The sequence below is a fragment of the Pipistrellus hanaki genome (assembly GCF_964339955.1).
Source record: "Pipistrellus hanaki genome assembly, chromosome: X".
NCBI lineage: Eukaryota > Metazoa > Chordata > Mammalia > Chiroptera > Vespertilionidae > Pipistrellus > Pipistrellus hanaki.
In genome coordinates this window covers 102,870,884-102,884,266 of record NC_140524.1, presented here as the reverse complement: position 1 = coordinate 102,884,266, position 13,383 = coordinate 102,870,884, and the positions used below count along the sequence as shown (strand labels likewise).

At 60.7% G+C, this 13,383-nt stretch overlaps 1 protein-coding gene across 4 annotated transcripts in view; it reads left to right on the top strand.

Annotated features, from left to right (window-relative positions):
• Positions 1-7,240: 7,240 nt before the first annotated feature.
• The window catches only part of TBL1X (transducin beta like 1 X-linked), a 66,486-nt gene continuing 60,343 nt past the window's right edge, over positions 7,241-13,383 (top strand). For 2 of the 4 annotated variants that reach the window (XM_084870024.1, XM_084870022.1), the window contains exon 1: positions 8,976-9,136. The gene's annotated coding sequence lies outside the window, so the exon portion shown is untranslated. Of the gene's footprint in view, positions 7,417-8,972; positions 9,137-13,383 lie in introns of those variants that run through there. The other 2 variants (XM_084870023.1, XM_084870025.1) reach the window with 2 other exon arrangements.

The following is a 13,383-nucleotide window of genomic DNA, read 5'->3' as shown; positions in this document are numbered from 1 at the left end:
GTCTGCTGGACTGGCTGCTCCCATCAGTCAGCCTCCTGGGCATCCAGCAGGCGCTCCCAGGGCGTCTCTGGCCCTTTCTGTGTGGCCCTTGGTGACAGGATTCCGATGGAGGGTCTCAGGTGCCGGGAGCAGGTCCCAGCATGTCATCCGTGCAAGCGTTTCACCGAGAGGTGCGCGGAACGTGGGGACCCGGCAGGGGCCGAGTCACGTATGTGATCGCCTGCTGGAACGGCTGAGGGCACGTCCCCAAACCTGGAGAGGATGCCTACGGGAGTGGCTGCCGGACAGCTCAGGGATCTTCATCTGCATGGGAGTGCCCCCTGCTGGCCAAACACCGGACAGCCGGAGGCAGTTCCCCCAGCCGGTCAACGGATTCTGGAGACGAAACCCTACCCTTTGATGTGTACACGGAGTGGCCGGATGATGATGATCTCCGAACGCATAGATAGATAGATAGATAGATAGATAGATAGATAGATAGATAGATAGATAGATAGATAGGTAGATAGATAGATAGATAGATAGATGGATGGATGGATGATAGATAGATAGATAGATTGATTACAGGCCTGGTGCATGAATTCGTGTGTGAGTGGGGTCCGGCCAGCCTGGCCAGAGGGAGGAGACGTGGGCGGTTGGCCCGCCTGCGAGCTCCGATAGGCCGGACCCCAGCAGCAAGCTCACCGACCAGGCGGAGCGTCTGCCCCCTGGTGGTCAGTGCACGTCATAGCCTAAGCCATCCGTCAGAATTCCTGAGAATCCCAGAATTCCAAAGGGCACAGACCAGGCTGAGGGACCCCCCTGAGCGCACCCTCATGGCCTCGGCATGCCCCAAAGGACCCCCCCAAACTCATATGCTGAAACGTCCCCCCCTACTTTGGCCGGTGTGGCCCAGTGGTGGAGCATCCACCTGTGAACCAGGAGGTCAGGGTTCGATTCCCGGTCAGGGCACAGGCCCGGGTTGCAGGCTGGATCCCCAGTCGGGGGCGTGCAGGAGGCAGCCGGTCCATGATTCTCTCTCTTCATGGATGTTTCTATTTCTCTCTCTCCCTTCTTCTCTGAAATCAAAAGTATATTAAAAACACACACACACACACACACACACACACACACAAATGAAACCTTCCCACTGAAGAGCTTTTTCTGGATTTTAAGAGAATTATGGAGGTGGATGTGTTGGAGAGAATGGTGTCAGAGTTTTGTGCATACACATCTGTATTGACAATATGGTGCGAATCTCGCCTTTTCCGTCTTGTGAGAATGATGATGTGCCCTCACCGGTGTGGCTCAGTGGATAGAGCATCAGCCTGCGGACGGAAGGGTCCCAGGTTCGATTCCGGTCAAGGGCATGGACCTTCGTTGCAGGCACATCCCCAGTAGGGGGCGTGCAGGAGGCAACTGATCGGTGTTTTTCTCTTATCGATGTTTCTGGCTCTCTCTCCCTCTCCCTTCCTCTCTGTAAAAAAAAAAAAAAAAATTAATAAAATATTTTAAAAAAATAATAGCTGAGAAGTAAAAGCTCCGCCCATTTTTCCCATCCTTACTCCCCCCCCCCCTCCATGTCAGGGCTGCTTTTCCTACAATGAAACATGACAGAAAAAAAAAGAAAAGAAAAGAAAGAAAGAAAGAAAGAAAGAAAGAAAGAAACATGACGAGTTTCTGGGGTAATTTACGAGGTCCCCCTAATAGAGTCTGACTCGAGCTATTCTCGGAGGGCCCGGCTGGAAAATTGCTCCCGTCTCTATAAAGAGCATGAGTATTTTGAGAAATAGAAGAGGAGAAACTAGAAGAAAAAAGATACTTTATTTATTTTTTAAAAAATGCTGCAGTCCGTCTGGTGGGAGCCAGGGCCAAGAGTCTCGTTCTGAGAGCGCCACTCCCTCCGAGGCTTTTAGAAAAGGAAGACCCAGATCAAAATCAGCCTCTGGCCGGAGCCAGTGTGGCTCAGTGGATAGAGCGTTTGACTGAAAGGTCCCGGGTTCGATTCCGGTCAAGGGCATGGACCTTGGTTGCGGGCACATCCCTGATGGGGAGTGTGCAGGAGGCAGCTGGTCGGTGATTCTCTCTCATTGATGTTTCTAACTCTCTATCCCTCTCTCTTCCTCTCTGTAAAAAAATCAATAAAAAATATTTTTTTTAAAAAAAAAAAATCAGCCTCTGGCCCTAGATAGTGCATGGAGTGTCGGTCTGAGGTCTGAAGGGTCCCGGGTTCAATCCCGGTCAACGGCATGGACCTTGGTTGCGGGCACGTTTCCAGCGGGGGCCGTGCAGGAAGCAGCTGATGGATGTTTCTCTCTCATCGATGTTTCTAACTCTCTCTCCCTCTCTGTAAAAAATCAATAAAATATATATATTTTTTTAATTAAAAAAGAAAGAAAATCCATCACCCCCTGCCAGGCCGATGGGGTCAGATGGTGGAGCATCAGCTCGTGCCCCCACAGGGCTGGGTTCTGTCTCCCGTCAGGCACCAGGCGGGGGCTTGGCGCTCCGTCCCCAGTAGGGGGCGTGCAGGAGGCGGCCGGTCCATGATTCCATCTCTCCCCTCCCTTCTCCTCTCTCTCTCTCTCTCTCTTTCAAAATCAGTAAAAAGGTTTGTTGTTGTTTTTGTTGTGTCTTCTTTAAAATTTCTTTATTAATGAAGGAATCCCATATTTGTCCTCAGCCCCCCATCCCCACCCCCCTCCCCCCACTCGCCCCCTCCCCCCTATGGTCCTCGACCCCTGGTCCGGCCCCTGTGTGTGCACACAGTCCTTTGCTGGATCTCTCCCTTTCATCCCCACCTCCCTCCCTCTGATGTCCGACCGTCTGACCCACGGCTCCTTCTCTCTGGGTCTGTTCCTGTCCATCCGTCTGTGTTGTTCACCGTTTCCCCCAGAAGTAAAAACATTTTTGTTTTTTTAAACAAATGAAAAGAAAGAAACCATCTCAGAACCAGAAAGTGAACCCACTCAAGGGGGGATTTTTCTGTTTACTTTTTTCTTTTCTTTTCAGCAGCTCTGGACTCAGCTGTCATCCGAGGGCGTTCAAACACCCACCGGGACGGGCCAGCCGGCCGGACGGCCGGACGGAGGGCCGTCAGTGTGACCCCAGCCTCTGGCCCCGGCTCTCCTGGCGCCCAGTGCCGGCCTGGCCTCTCTGCGGGAGACGGACCCGTCAAATCAAAGGCAGCGGGTGTGCGGGCCAGCCGGAGTTCTCCGTCCAGACAGCCGGGCTCCCGGGGCGTTTCTCAGACCGGAGGGAGCTGGCTGTGCAGGCGGAGTCCTCCCGCCGCTGGCTGTGCGGACTGTGCGCGCCCCGCTCCGTCCTCCCTCCGGGCACAGACGGAGGAGGGGGAGCCGAGGGCGGAGGAGAGAGCAGCAGCTCCCAGTGCAGACACTCACCGGGGAGAGGGGGCGGCCGGCCTTCCACACGCCGTGTCCTCCTGTTACCGCGTTCCTGTGCACACCTTTTCAATCTTTTTCTTTTAAGTGTGTTTTATTGATACTTTACAGAGAGGGAGGGAGAGGGATAGAGAGTCAGAAACATGGATGAGAGAGAAACATCCACCAGCTGCCTTCTGCACACCCCCCACTGGGGATGTGCCCGCCACCAAAGTCCATGCCCCTGACCAGAATCGAACCCGGGACCCTTCCGTCCGCAGGCCGACGCTCTATCCACTGAGCCACACCCCCTAGAGCGCTTTAATATATCTTATTGATTTTTTTTTACAGAGAGGGAGGGAGAGGGATAGAGAGTCAGAAACATCGATGAGACAGAAACATCCATCAGCCGCCTCCTGCACGCCCCCCACTGGGGATGTGCCCGCCACCAAGGTCCATGCCCTTGACCGGGAATCGAACCCGGGACCCTTCAGTCCGCAGGCTGGCGCTCTATCCACTGAGCCACACCGGCCTCGGCTTTTGCTTCTCTCTTCATTCTCTGAGTGGTGTCTTCTGCAGAGCACACATGTTTAATTTTGATGTTGTTCAACGTCTCAAAAACCTTTTCCCCATGGGTCAGGCTTTGGGTGTTGGATGTATAACGTCATCGCTCATCTAGATTTCCTCCCAGGTTATCTTCTGGAAGGTTCAGTATAGTTTTCCTTTTTGCATCCTTTTAAAAAAGATTAAAACAGCCGAAACCGGTGTGGCTCAGCGGATAGAGCGTGGGCCTGTGGACTGAAGGGTCCCGGGTTCAATTCCCAGTCAAGGGCATGGACATTGGTTACGGGCACATCCCCAGTGAGGGGCGTACAGGAGGCAGCTGGTCAATGTTTCTCTCTCATCGATGTTTCTAACTCTCTATCCCTCTGTCTTCCTCTCTGTAAAACATCAATAAAATATATATTTTTTAAAAATTAAAACTTTTTTTATTTACTGATTTGAGAGAGAGAGCTGAGGAGCAGGAGGAGAAGGAGGGGAGGAGGAAGAGGGAGGAGGAGGGGGAGAAAGGGAGGAGGGGTAGGGGGCCAGAAAAACAGTGATTTGCTGTTCTGTGTATTCATGCATCTGTTGTCTGCGTCTTGCACGTTCCTGCAACCTTGGTGTGTGGGGACCACGCCTCAACCCACTGAGCCACCTGGCCAGGGCTGCTCTGGCTAATTCCATTTTGTTAATTTTTGTGCAAAGTGTACGCACAATCTGTGGCTAGATTTTTTTTTTTTTAAATTATAATGCTGATCGCATTGCTTGCAAGCCGGTTCTGGCTCTGTCAGCCTTCAGAAGGAATTGTTGCAAACAGAGAAACAGTGTAACGAGCAAAGCTAGTCCCGGTGTGCATCAGCTTGCAACTGTATCAGCTCACAGGGCCACTTCCTCCTCCTCCTCCTCCTCCTCCTCCTTCCTCTTTCCTCCCATCTCAGGGGCCTGCAGGATGGAAAAGATACAATGAAAGAAGAGGAGCAGCAGCGATGTACTGGTACACATTGGGGGGGGGGTACTGGTACACATTTGGGGGGGGACTCACCCCGCCCAAGGTCTCCCTAAGTTCCCTGGTCGCCCAGGGTCCCCCCAGTCTGTGATGAAGGCTCAGCCCCCGTTGTAAAGTCTGAAGGAGGACACGCTGACCACAGGGACGTGTGCGGAAGGCCGCCTGCCCTGGTCTGTTTAGGGGCGGCCTAGGGGAGAGTGCCAGGCGGCACCCCTCACTGTTCCTTGGCTTTCCCCAGCGAGCCTGTGCCCTGCAGACGGCCTGGTGTGGACCGGAACCCGGACCCCCATCCGTACCCTGGTGCCCTTGCCTGGAGGGGAATGCAAGCTCCGGTGACCCCCCAGTATTATCACCCCGCTGAGTGCATCGAAAGATAGAAATTCCCGCCGAAACCGGTGTGGCTCAGTGGCTAGAGCGTCGGCCTTGTGGACTGAATGGTCCCAGGTTTGATTCCGGTCAGGGGCATGGACCTTGGTGGCGGGCACAGCCCCGATTGGGGGGCTTGCAGGAGGCAGCTGGTCGATATTTCTCTCTCATCGATGTTTCTGGCTCTCTGTCCTTCTCCCTGTCTGTAAAAATAATCAATAAAATATATTTGAAAAAAAGAAAAGAGAAATTCCAATGCAGGTCTAAGGAGCAGGCGATGGAGGAGGCTCTGGCTACGAAGGCGGGGGTGGGGGCCCTTAGTCCTCTCTTGCACACAGTCCCGCTGTGTCTGAGCCAGCTGTCCACCCGTGGTCCAGGGGCTGCGGGCGGGTCAGCCCTGCAAACACCCCCATCGGCAAGCGGGACGATTGGGGGCCCTACGGGAGAGCAGCCCTGTGCTTTGGCGGGAGGCTTTCCCTCGCTTTACTTATTGATTTTTAAAAAAATATGTTTTCTATTGATGGCAGAGAGGAAGGGAGAGAGAGAGAGAGAGAGAGAGAGAGAGAGAGAGAGAGAGAGAGAGAGAGGGAGAGAGAGAGAGAGAGAGAGAGAAGTGAGGAGAGAGAATCTTGGATGGGCTGCCTCCTGCAGGCCCCACACTGGGGAGGGAGCCCGAACCCCTGGCCTGTGTCCTTGACTAGAACGGAACTGGGGACCCTTCAGTCCACAGGCTGACGCTCTACCCATTAAGCCAACCGGCCAGGGCTAGTTATTGATCTTTTTTTAAGTATATGTTTTTTTGTTGATTTCAGAGAGGGAGGAAGAGAGAGAGAGAGAGAGAGAGAGAGAGAGAGAGAGAGAAGAGAGAGAGAGAGAGAGAGAGAGAGAGAGAGAGAGAGAGAGGGAGAAAGGAAAATCAGTGATGAGAGAGAATTATGGATCAGCTGCCTCCTGCACGCCCACTTCTAGGGTATCGACCCTGCAACCCAGGCATGTGCCCTTGGCCAGAATTGAACCCGGGATCCTTCAGGCTGCAGGCCGAGGCTCTGTCCACTGAGCCACACCAGCTGGGGCCCATGTTCCCACTTTCAATGATTGGCACCTGATCACAGCATACAAAAAGACCTTTAAAGCCTTACCAGGTGTCGCTCAGTGGCTAGAGCATCGGCCTGCGGACTGAAAGGTCCCAGGTTCGATTCTGGTCAAGGGCATGGACCTGGGTTGCGGGCACATCCCCAGTAGGGGTCGTGCAGGAGGCAGCTGATGGATGTTTCTCTCATCATCGATGTTTCTAACTATCTCTCTCTCTTCCTCTCTGTAAAAAAAAAATTCAATAAAATACATTAAAAAAAAAAAAACACACCAAAAAACAAAGAGACCTTAAACCAAGTTCAGTTTGGAATTTCCAAGCAGATAATTAATGTCAAGCAAGCCAGGCTGGCAAGCCAAGAAGGCCAGGTTTTCTTGTTGTTATTGCTTTTTTAAAAAAACAACATATTTTTTTATTGATTTCAGAGAGGAAGGGAGTAGGAGAGACAGAAACATCCGCGATGAGAGAGAATCATGGATGAGCTGCCTCCTGCAAGCCCCCTCCTGGGGATCAGCCCAGAACCCGGCGGGAATCGAACCCAGGACCCTTCAGTCCGCAGGCGGACGCTCTTATCCAATGGCCAAACCGGATATGGCGGGCCCGTTTTTTTTTTTTGTGTGTGTGTGTGTGTGTGTGTTTTGTTTGTTTTGATTTTTTTTCTCTCTGCGCGGCTACTCGAGAGTGTGCGGTAGCCGCGGGCCTGGGGGCTGGCGCTCTGCTCTTAAAGCGGTAGCGCCGTATTTACTCTCCAGACCGGAGTGACCGGCCAGGGCGAAGGGAGGCGCGGCCGCCGGCCGCCGGGTGACCGTCCAGGCGGAAAACAGGCCGCGCCACCTCCCGCCGGGGGTGGGGAAGCACGTGCAGAGGCGGGCCGGGTTGCATCATGAGCTCGCTGGGGCCGCTGCTGCTGCACCCCGGGTTTTTTAGGGTGCCCGTCGCGGCTCTGCACCCTCCCGCCGGGGCCCGGGGAGCCCCGGAGCACGTCCTGTTTTTGGGGGTGCCCTGTAGATGAGGCCCCACGTGCTCTGCTGACTCCCAAGCTCCGAGACTGTGTAAGTGGGGGTGCGTCCCCGGCGGGGTGCAGCCTGGCCTGCAGGCAGGGTCACTCGAGGGCCAGCCCCCCCTTAGACACACGCCTCGTTGGGGGCCCCCTCCCTCCCCCTCCCGCTCCCCCTGCCCGGCCCGCAGCACAACAAACGGCCCAGTGTCCCAGTCGAGAGCAAGCGAGGTGACCGGCTGCAGCGCTGGGCCCAGCCCTGGGCAGACACCAAAGTGGGGGGGCCGTGGAGGGCAGTTTGTTAAGAATGTCCCGCCCAGCGGACCCCGAGGACGCAGGGGGAGGGAAGGGGGGGCCCCCGGGGCCTGGGTGCCCAGGGCTGGGCCCGCTGGGCCATGGCAACCTCAAACGCGGTGGAAGAATGCCCGCCGTCTGCAGCTTGGGGTGGGGGTGGGGGTGGGGGTGGGGGTGGGGGACAGGCAGGGAGGGAGGGGGCCCCCTCCCCCACCCCGGAGCCCCCACCCCTGAGTGTCTGAGTCTCCTCTCCCCCCCAGCACTTCTGGGCCTTCCCAGGAGGTGGATTGTGAGGTCGAGGCCCCTCCCCCCACCTTTTGGGGGAGGGGAGAGTATCGGGGTGCCCTCCGATCTTGAGGGCGGTGCCTCCAGTGCCTTTGGGACGGGGTTGGGATTGGCCAGGGGGTTCCCCCCACCTCCCTGGAGGCCCCGGGGAGGGACAGGGTTCGGAGCCTAGGGGGTGGGGGGCCGGGGGAAGGGGGTCGGGGCTGTGCAGGGCCGCAGGGTCCCTGCAGCGGAGAAGGGGTGCAGGAGAGAAGGGTCCCTGCAGCGGAGAAGGGGTGCAGGAGAGAAGGGGCACAGGGGCGCAGGGTCCCTGAAGCGGAGAAGGGCTGCATGGGGGCGCGAGCGCTCCCCAGCGGCCTTGGGGAGGGGCCCCGAGTTCCAGACCCGAGGGGGAAGGGCGGGCCCGGGGTCCCCCTACCCCCGCGAGAGAGGCTGCTGGGGGGCCTGGGGGGCGGGGCCTGGGCCTGCGGTCTGGGGTCGGGTGGCTGGGCCTGGGAGCGGGGACTGGCGCTGGGGGCCTGGGCCTGGGGGTGGAGCCCGGCTCTGGGGGCGGGGCCTGGGGCCTGAGGGCGGGGCCTTGTTCAGGGGCGGGGTCTGGGCACCGAGCTTGGGGGCGGGGCCTGGCTCTGGGGTCGGGCCGGGTGGCTGGGCCTGGGAGCGGGGACTGGCGCTGGGGGCCTGGGCCTGGGGGTGGAGCCCGGATCTGGGGGCGGGGCCTGGGGTCTGGGGGCGGGGCCTTGGTCAGGGGCGGGGTCTGGGCACCGAGCTTGGGGGCGGGGCCTGGGCCTGGGGGCGGGGCCTGGCTCTGGGGTCGGGCCGGGTGGCTGGGCCTGGGGGCGGGGCCTGGGCCTGGGAGCGGGGACTGGCGCTGGGGCCTGGGGTGGAGCCCGGCTCTGGGGGCGGGGCCTGGGCGGACCGGCCCCGCCCCCGGAGGTCGCCGCCCGCGGGTCCCTCCCGGCCCGCCCCGGCCCCGCCCCCTCCGCCGGTCCCTCCCGGCCCCGCCCCCTCCGGAGCGCGGAGCCGCCCCGCCCGCCGCCGCGCCCTCGCCGCCGCCGCCATTCGCCCCGAAACTTCGCAGCGCGGCCCTGGGACGGCGGCGGGCGGCCGGGGGGCGCGGGCGGCCTCCTCGGCCGCGGCTCTGCCCGGGGCTCGGCTCGGCCGGCGGCGGCGGCCGGGAGGGGAGGCGGCCCGCGGAGGTGAGTGCGCCGGCGGCGGGCGGGGCGGGCGCGGGGTGCGAACTTGCGGGGCGGGAGGCGCGCTCGGCCGGGGCTCCGGAGGGCGGTCCCCGGTCCCCCGGTCCCCCCGTTCCCCCCGGGCCCCGCGCGCTCCGGGCGGACAATGCCGGCGGGGCCGCCCCGGTGCCGGCGGCGCGTGGCGCGCGGGGCGGGGGGCGGGGGCCTTTGTCTGGGGCGGGGGCGCCGGGGTTTGGGGGCTTTGGGGGGCTTTGGGGGCCCTGGCCCCGCCCCGGCGCCCTCTGTCCTCCCACCCCGCCCCGGGGCTGGGGGCTCCCCGGGGGAGGGCGCCCCATTCATCCGCCGGCCCGGGGGCGCACGGAGCCCCGCGTCCCCGGAAGCTGCCCCGGAAGTGGGGGGCCCCGGGGGTGACATGGGGGGCGGGGGCGCCCCGGGAAGCTGCCCGGAAGTGGGGCCCCGGGCCGGCGGGGTGTCCTGGGGGGCGGGGGCGCCCCGTTCCCGGCGGCCGGGACGGGCGGACCGGACCTGTTGCGCGCGGGCTGGGGGGGGCTCGGACCCGGAGCCCGGGTCCCGCTCCGGGGGGTGTCTTCGGGGTCGGAGGCCTGGGGGTGCGGGCCCCGCCGGCCTCTGCGCCGTCACGTGCGGCTCCATCCGACCGACCGACCGGGGCCCGTTCGCTCCCGGGACGCGCCGCCCAGTCCGGGCCGCGGGGGAGGCGCGGGGCGCGGGGTCCGGTCGGACGGACGGACGGACGGGAAGAGGTTACAAAGTTTACAGCCGGTTTTTCCTGGAAAAGACGCGATTTGGGGGGAGAGAGGGGGTAGGGTGCTGAGTGTGCGCCCGGGAGGTCCTGGGACCGTGCGGAACGCTCAGGGCGCGCACGGGTTTGGGGGGGTTTGGCCGGGTTTGGGGGGGCTTGGCGGGTTTTGGGGGGGGTTGGGCGGGTTTGGCAGGTTTGGGGGGGTTGACAATGTTGGGGGCGCTTGGGCGGGTTTTGGGGGGGCTTGGCCAGGTTTGGCGGGGCTTGGCAGGTTTTGGGGGGGTTTGGGGGGAAACCCGGCGGGAGGGGTGGTTCAGGGATAAAACTGGAAGCTCATCCCTGAGCTTTTTTTGTTTTTTAAAAATATATTTTATTGATGTTTCACAGAGAGGAAGGGAGAGGGATAGAGAGTCAGAAACATCAATGATGGGAGAGAAACATCGACCAGCTGCCTCCTGCACGCCCCCCACTGGGGATGCGCCCGCCACCAAGGTCCAAGCCCTCGATCAGGAATCGAACCCGGGACCCTTCCGTCTGCAGGCCGATGCCCTATCCACTGAGCCACACCGGTTTCGGCAGAAAGTATTTTTTTTTAAAAAGTAGGCTGCCTCCAGTACGTTAAAGACATTTTAAAAATAGCGCCATCCAGGGGGCGAGACTGCAGTCCTGCTGTAAACATTTCTTTCTCTTTAGGTTGGGAAGGTAAACCTTTTGTCCCTGACTGTCCTCAGTGGGAGGGAAGCCGCTGGAGGGTGGCTGTGTGTGTCCCCGTGGGGCCTGCCCCCCTCGCTGTCCCTCCTCCGCCCTCCCCGTGGGGCTGGCCAGCGGGCCCAGGGAGACCCCCGAGACCTCAGTGAAAGCGGGCTGTGGGCAGGAGACAGGAGGGCCCGGTCCGAGAAAGGGGCTCAGGTCCCCAGGGGACTAAGCCGGGAACCAAGGAATCCACTCTCTGCACCTTCCTTTTTGTTTTTCAGTATTTTTTTTTAATTCATTTCAGAGAGGAAGGACGAGGGAGACAGAGAAACATCCAGGAGGAGAGAGCGTCGTGGACCGGCTGCCTCCTGCACGCCCCCCACTGGGGATGGAGCCCGCAACCCGGGCCTGTGCCCTTGACCAGGAATCGAACCCGGGACCTCCTGGTTCGCTCTAACCACTGAACCGCACCGGCCGGCCGGGCACTAGCAGCCCAGGTGGGTGTTCACGGAGCAGCTCGGACCCCGCCGTCCGAGCTCATCCCACCATCAGATGTTTGTGGGTGCGGACGGGCACCGGGGACCGTGAGGACGCAGAGTGGGCACCAGTGTGAGGCTGACACTGGACTGTGTGGGCCCTGTTTCCGGGGTGTTGGCTGCTCCCGGTGGATGGGGACGGAGGTGGAGGCGGGAGGCGTTGGCAGAAGAGGCAGGAGGAGGAGCTGGGTGAGTGTCGGTGGCCGTGTTTTCAATGCTGAGCTCTGGAATTTTCCGGATCGTCCCGGGTTCCCCATGGGGGGGGGGGTGGGGGGGGCCTGAGGGAGCCACCGAGTGTCCAGTCCACGCACCGGCCCCGCTTTGGGCAAGGTCAGGAGGGGGGGTCCCAGGAAACACACACCGAGACTGGCGTTCCTGAGGCCCCGTGTGTGCTGGGGTGCGGGCAGAGCTGGGGGTGCGCCCAGAAGGCGGGGCTCAGGAGGGGACCTGGGACGGCCATGGGGGCTCCAGCCACGCAGGCTGCTCGGTGCCAGGACCCACACGAGCTTTTCCGAGTCCAAGAACCTGCCCGGTGAGCGCCCGTCTCTCACTGTCACCCGTCTGTCACCCTCTGGCTGGGCTCACCGAAGTGTCCTAGGCCCAGGGCTTGGCTTCTGGTCCGTTCTGGCACCTTGGGTGTTTATGAGGGGGCAGAGCATGTGCCCTGTTTCAGGGGCCCTCCTTGTCCCCGGCGCCAGGGCAGGTAAACCTGGGTTTGGGGGCCACCCCGCTGCAGCTCAGAGGCTCAGAGGGAGCCCGCGATTGGGGGCAGTGTGGTGTGCAGGGCGCTCAGGGCTGGTCCTCCTGGCCCCCAGCTCAGAGGGGAGGGAGCCGCGATTGAGGGCAGTGTGGTGTGCAGGGCGCTCAGGGCTGGTCCTCCTGGCCCCCAGCTCAGAGGCTCAGAGGGAGCCGCGATTGAGGGCAGTGTGGTGGACAGGCAGTGTGCCCGGGGCTGGTCCTCCTGGCTCCCAGAGCGCAGGGACCGGTGGTGGCCTGGCCATGTCTTTGGGCGGATCGGCTTTGTCGTTGAGAAAGCCAGAGACGAGCAGTGGCATCCTGCGGCAGAGATGGAGGAGACGGGGTTATCCTGGTGCCGGCAGCCAGCTCGCTCCGCTGACCATCGCCCTCCTCTCTGCAGCCAGGGCGTGGGCGTGGAAACCTGTCTGTTCCTCAGGGTGGCTGGTCTCCGGCTGCCTTTCCGTTGTCTGTCCCCCTCTGTGAAGTGCGATTTCAGGCCTGGATTCCGCGCACGCACGCGTGCACACACACACACGTTCTGTTTTCCGGATCAGTGTGTAACAGGGGATGGACGTCAGCACAGGCGTGGGTCTGTGTGACTGGAGAACCAGCCCGGAGCTGGGGTGCTCGCCCTCGGTGGCTCCTGGATTGTCATCCTTTCCCCACCGGGACCGGGACCGGGACCGGGCCCGGGCGGAGGGGGGAATCCCGGCCGTCTTGCTGGGGCTGCCAGAAGTTTGCGGTCTCCTCGGCCGGGGCCTCTGTCTCGCTGCCAGTGTGTGTGTGTGTGGGGGGGTTTGATGCCCTGACAGAGGACATTCCGGAACCTTGAAGACACTGAGCGTGGAAGCCGTGTGGGCAGGCTCACGCGTGTCCGGGCGGTGACCTGAGCAGCACGTGGGCTGGGGAGGGTGTTGTGTCTGCATTCGCCGGCCGCTGCCGTCCGGGCTCCTGGGTTGTGCCTGAGTTTCCCCTGGGGCCGTGATTTCCGACTTCTGTGACCTCACGAGGGACAGAACGGCGTGTTTCCACAGGGAGGCGTCCTGGGCCTGGCGGTCGGCTGCGGGGTGATCTGTGACCCGTGCGCGTCCTCACGGTGGGGACCGGGCGGCGCTGACCCCACCTCACGGGCGAGGCGTTTGGTTGGGAAAAGGGCTGATGCTGAAATGTCGGTGGAAGAGGCTGGTGGGGCCTGGATGGCGTGGCTCAGGCGTTGAGCGCTGACCTGAGACCCAGGAGGTCAGGGTTCGATTCCCGGTCAAGGGCACAGGCCGTTTGCAGGCTCCATCCCCAATAGGGGGCGTGCAGGAGGCAGCTGATCCGTGATTCTCTTTTCTCCTGGATGTTTCTCTCTCTCTCCCTCTCCCTCTCAAATAAGTAAAAACATACTTTTAAAAAGAATATGGAGGTTTAAAAAAAAAAATCCTCACAGGATATTTTCCCATTGGTTTTTTTATTTTATTTTTTAAAATATATTTTATTGATTTTTTTACAGAGAGGAAAGGAGAGAGATAGAGAGCTAG